General features: G+C 41.6%; 1 long non-coding RNA gene across 1 annotated transcript in view; it reads left to right on the top strand.

Moving 5' to 3' along the window:
- Nucleotides 1–825: 825 nt before the first annotated feature.
- The window catches only part of LOC118901515, a 53,115-nt gene continuing 47,940 nt past the window's right edge, over nt 826–6,000 (top strand). The window contains exon 1 of the long non-coding RNA XR_005021405.1: nt 826–961. This is a non-coding gene — a long non-coding RNA (uncharacterized LOC118901515). The remainder of the gene's footprint in view (nt 962–6,000) is intronic.

The following is a 6,000-nucleotide window of genomic DNA, read 5'->3' as shown; positions in this document are numbered from 1 at the left end:
GTGAGCCACAGTTACTGAGCCTGCGCGTCTGGAGCCTGTGCTCCGCAACAAGAGAGGCTGCGATAGTGAGAGGCCCGCGCACCGCGATGAAGAGTGGTCTCCGCTTGCCACAACTAGAGAAAGCCCTCGCACAGAAACGAAGACCCAACACAGCCATAAATAAATAAATAAATAAAATAAATAAACCCAAAAGTTAAAAAAAAAAAAAAAAAAGAGTCTGCAGAACTGAACGTCCTTGCCCTTATACTGAGATTTAAAAAAAAAAAAAAAAAAAAAATTTCTTCTTGGACTGGCTAACAGCTACGTGTGTGTAGTAGCAGTGTTCTGAAAAGACTGGCCTTTGAGTCAGATAGACTTGAGTTCCAATTCTTCTCTGCTCTTGGCTGTGTGACATTGGATGAGTTACCCAACCTCTCTGGAAAATTAATTAGCATTATTCATAAAGATAAACTCCTGTTTAATAACTTCTGCATACTCCTGCTCAAATGCTCAAACGTAAAATGGAAAGAGTCTCTTGATGCCCTGGAGGAGGAAAAGGAAATAAGGGCTGTATTGTTCAGTTATAAATAATGAGAGGGGCTATATTTTAAATGAGGAAAGTACTTCATTATCTCACATGACAAGGAGAGTGGTGCTAGGTCATTTGTGGGTTAGTTCAATGGCTCTGTGATGTTAATGAGTAAGGTCAGAGTCTGTTTCGGCTGTTTCCTCAAGATTTAAGGTGGCTGCAACAGCTTGAAGGATATCCTTATGTGACAGAAAGATTGGAGAATGGGAAAGGGTTTTCTCCTCACATTCTTCTTTCTTTTATCAGGGAAGACACTCCTTCCCAGAAGTTCCCAGCAACTCTCATTTATGCGTAGCCACAAGGCATGATGGGAAATGAGTATGTGGCATTTTGAGCCTCCATCATGGAAACAGGCTCCACCCAGAGGAAGCAGCGGGTAGATCTGGCTATTGGGTAAGCAACTAAACAATATCTACTCCAGAGATCAAGTGACTAAGGGGATATGTTTGTAGCAGATATTTTTACTCAGCTTCAACACACGGTGCTACTGAGGCAACAGTAAACACCTCCAGAATATCTCTACATAAATCTGAAGAGTAGACACTTAATCCAGATTACTGAATGAGTTGCCATTTCCTACTATGTACTAGACACTCTACAAATATCAACTTATTTATGTTTTCCAATAACATCTCATAAAGTAAGTAGTATTATTCCTGTATTACACAGACCTAGAAATGTATATCAAGTTGCCTAAGGCCTCCTAGCTGGTAAGTGGCTGAGTTACGATTGGAAGTTAGAGTTTTCTGATGCCTGTGTTTGTTGTACTTCTTTGTCTCCATCACACTCTTCCCCAAATGCTTACCTGCCCCAGCCAGGAAACATGGTCTTCCTCTGGGACACAACAAGATGGCCAGATGACTGCCCCTGAGGCCCTTTCTAACACAGTCATCTAAGAAGTGAGCATTCTTTGATGGTTTGAAGAGATCTTTTAGTTATTTTAATTTTTTTCCTATTGACCTGAAGGCATTAAAAAAAAAAAAAAAAAAGTACACTTAGGTATGATTCAGTGATTCTGAGTACTTTTTTTCCCTCCGTTGTAAATTTTCCTCTCTGATTGCTCCATTCTTGTTTGCACCTCTCGTGGCTGGATAAAGCCTGGGCAAGTCTTCGGATGTCAGTCATTTTGAAGGGCGGCTTTCTTGCATGGCTTGGTAAGACCCGCAAGGAGGCTAACCCCAGTGGGGAGGCTGTGGTGAGGCGTCCGCAGGCAGCTGGCAGTCTTGAGCGTCCAAATGTAATTGCTCTGTTTTATTCACCCCAGCCTGCCCGCTGTGTTCATCAGGCTGGCCAGTGAACAGAAGGTAATCAGGGCTGAGATGGCCTCAGAAAGTCAGGCACGTACAACCAGAGTTAAAAATATGTAAAAAGAAATTACTTGGATGTGATTTGCTCTCATGGAACTCAATTTCTGGATAAGAACAAGAAGAAACGGTGCAAAACTGGAGCACTAAAATTCATCTTTGCCGAAGAAAATGCAGGGAGAGCTGTGAACATTTAATAATTTTGGTATCTAACCGCCCATAGTAAGTGCTTGCTTAATGCATAGACAAGACAGGGAGATTTAGAAAGCAGGCAACTCAAGGCATTTCCAATTTATTTAAGGAACTCTTTGATCTGTTTTGAAATTTCGGATTCTGCTTTTGACTTTGCTAGATAAAGTTGGAGTAGAAATGAATTATTCATATGAAATATTGCCTCAATAACACTGCATCAAATAAACATAATGAAAAGCTGCCCATGTTATATAAGGGAAGCTAAGTCACAACTCTTCTGAATTGCAAAGTTAAGCACTCGGGGCTAGATTCCTCTCCAACATTACTCTATGGAAGAATCCGCTTAGGAGGATGTAACACTCAGTTCCTTTTTATTTCCAGTCATATATGCATTTGTGGTTTATGGGTTTAAACTGCAGTCGTAACCATAAATCTCCCAGTCCTCATCCCGAATCCATCCAAGTCACTGGAGGCCTGAGAGCAATTTCCAGGACAATGTATCCCACACCACTTCAGCATTGCAAGTTCACCATAGAAATATGGTAAAACCAGTATGTTCCCCCTCCCTCCATGAAGTATGATATTTTCAGCAGCCTCTGAAAGCATACCTACATCCATGCCTTGAAGGGAAAATTTTAAGGCAAATAGAACCGTCACTTATCAGCATCATCTTTTCTGATGATGCTTTGGATAACAGGTTAAAAGAGAGAGAAGGATAAACCAAACCTGAACAGTGCACGTCTGGGGAATTGAGCTCTGCTGCAATTCAATAGATAACACTCGAATTCTTGCTGACAATCCGATTTTAAAGAATGGTAGTTCAATAAAGGTATAGGAAGTCGCCAGAGTCAGACTTGGGCAAAATGGTGAGGAAGGCAAGAGTCTGTCTTCAGAGCTGCCCTTGTCCCCTGTCCCTCCTTTCTTCCTCTTCCTTCAAAAATATTTATAGCCATGTGCTGTGTACCAGGCACCATGCAATGGTAAACAAGACGGCATGGGCTTTGCCGTCAGAGAGCTGATGTTTTAGAGAGGAAGAGAGGCAATAGAATAAGTAATGAACAAACGTGTGATGAGCATGAGGCCCGGGGAATTGCAAGGTCCCGTGGGAACGCATGGCTGGGTGTCCTAAGTGTCCGAGAAGGTGTCCTTGAGGAAGGGCAATGTAAGACCGGAAGCCTGCATTAGCTGGGAGAAAGGGTTGTTGGTGAAGATTTAGGAGAGAATGTTTCATGTACAGGAAACAACATGGGCAAAGGCCTGGAGGCGAGATGATAGAATGTAGCATGTTGTAGAAACTGAAAGGAGTTTTCTTTGCCTGCGGCTAAGATTTCCAAGGGGGAGACTGGAGAGAGATAAGAGAGAAGTTAAGAAGAGATCAGATTATAAAGAGTTTATGTTAGAGAAGATAAAGGGTTTGGACTTCAGAGCAGTTGGGAGCTACTGAGGGTTTTCAGCAGGGGTGTGGCATGGTGAGATTAATATTTTGGAAAGATCACTGATGATGGTCTAAAGCAGTAATTGGAAGGGAGCAAGGATGGAGGCACAGAGGTGCATGGAAAGCTGCTGCAGTCACCTGCTGAGGGATGGCAGTGTCCTGCAGCAGGGTGGGAGTTTGGGATGAAGAGCTGCAAAAGAGGTACTATTAGCAGGACTTGGTGACTGATTGGGTGTGAGGGGGGACCGGGATACCCTCAGGAAAACTCTCTCTTAGAGGACGGAGAATAAATTCATTAAGAGAATTGAGCATATTTAGTCAGGAGAGGTAGAGTGAAGAGGATACGTGAGAGAGATTTTCAAATATTTAGTATAGCATCGCTTACAAAATGTTTTGATTAAATTTATTGTCTCCAAGTGACCAGTCAAGAGTGCATCTATTAAAATATGGTATGTCCAAAGAAAATGAGTGTAGGTGTTCTCTGGACTCATGCACTGCATCGTAGAATTGGGGAGTGTGTCCCAGTCCAAGTGTTCTCCATCACAGACCCAGGGGTGAGGAAGAGGAGCTGGGGCTGCTGAAGAAAAGGGCAGCTGAGCTCCTGCTGTCTGCTGTGTCTGTTGGGTACACGTGGGTACAGAGGAAGTACTTCTTGACCTGAACTGCACTGTGGGGCTTCAGAGGGTAGGGTTAAAGTTACAAAGAGGCAGATATCAGCAAGGCACGAGGAAGAACTTTCTGGCAGTTGTCTGGCGATTGTTTCAGTGAGGTGAATGCCTCATTCCTGGATATGTTCAGGTGGATCTGGCCATACATTTGTCAGGCAGGGGTTTGCCTGTTGAGGTCCACATCACATGATCTCTGTTGTCCCTCATGGCTGTCTGTAAATAAATGATTCTAAGGAATTACACTCCCTGCCAGCCAGGGGAATCTGTCCATCTCACTCGTCGCTGTACAATCACAAGTCAGTATGAGGAGCACAAGATTATTATTATAGGAGCTTTAAGTCTCTCCAAAGAGTATCATTGTTCTGTCATTCCAGATGTTTGTCATCTTACAGCTGTACTACACTATGGCCTCTAGATATTGTCTTCGCTTCTCTGAACAAAATTGGAAAGAATTTTCATTTTATCAAGTGAAAGTAGCCTCACTAAGTTCTTTTACAGAGACGTTTGTTTTATAATTCAATGCATGATTTTAATTTGGGAAAAATAATTCAGAAAGATCCAGAGGAAAATATTTTATCAATTCTGCCTTTAGCTTGACTACCTTACAATAAAGAGGCAGAGAATCAATCTGATATCAGGGCTTAAAGTGAGCATGAGTTGTACGTGTTGTTTACAATTCTTTTTGAAAGAACTTAGGTGCTCTTTATAATATGAACAAATGGCTGCTGAGGACCCTCCTAAAACTGTCAAACTCACTTTACCTATGTCCAAGTTGTTACCTAGGTTTGCTAAGTAAATAGAAGCCTATCATCTCTTGTGTCACCTCTCTTCCTCAGGGTTATGCTTTTAAAAGCATTCTCAGCAGGAAATAAGTTTCATTAGTGCTTGGAAAATAAATTGGTGAGGTGACAGATTCTGTGGTTTGATGGAAGCTCAATTATAATTGTATAACATAATATAGCAAGTGAAGATGAAATCCTATTAGGGTCTGGAAATCCAATATCTCATCTCTATGACTTTTAATTGATCTTTACACATATTGTCATTGCAGTCAAATATCTGAGCTGATTCCAGTACACATAAACAAATGTAAGCACATTAACTCTGTTAATAATTTTAGCAAGTAATCTGTATTTCCCATTAGATTGTCTCCAGTTTTGCCTTGGCATAATTAAAGATATCAGCAGTGATAAGCCTAATGCGTTATTTAAAGTATGCATGTATTGAAGTCTTGCTTTTGTCATTAACTACATCGTGATGTAATCTATGTAGCCATCATTCAGAAATTAGACTTTCTCTTTCTCTGAAGCAAACATGGATGGTGTGGGTTGGGAGAAGGAGGCCTTGTGGGGTGGTGCAGAAGCTGCAGATGAAGAGTAGAGTCTGAGTTCCAGTTTTGACTTTACCACTCAAATACCCATGTGAAACCTTTAAGCTTTCTGATCCTGTTTCATCACCTCTCCTAACAAAGAGATGGTCCTCATTTTTTCTCTCGGTGCTAACATTCTGGTTTCTATAAGGCAGACACTGACTCCCTTCTTTGCTAATAATTGACAGTTGAATACAAATACTGTTGACTTTATGTTCATTTTTGCTCAAATTTCATACAACTGGACAATGTAAGCTCAGGTGTGTGTGTCTGGAAAGGTGGTAAGGGGAAGTTTTTCTCTTGCTGATTGTCATATCTGCAGCATCAAGCTCAGTACCTGGAACTTGCTTAATCAATATTTGTTGGATGAATGAATGCATGCATTCTAGTCATTCTACCTTCCCATGGAGATGGATTAGAGAGATTGGCTGGGCATCCCCCCTCAATATCCCTTGTGTTATTAT

This window comes from Balaenoptera musculus, chromosome 10, assembly GCF_009873245.2.
Source record: "Balaenoptera musculus isolate JJ_BM4_2016_0621 chromosome 10, mBalMus1.pri.v3, whole genome shotgun sequence".
Lineage (NCBI taxonomy): Eukaryota > Metazoa > Chordata > Mammalia > Artiodactyla > Balaenopteridae > Balaenoptera > Balaenoptera musculus.
The sequence above is the reverse complement of the archived record's forward strand: the minus strand, read 5'-3'. Positions and strand labels throughout refer to the sequence as shown.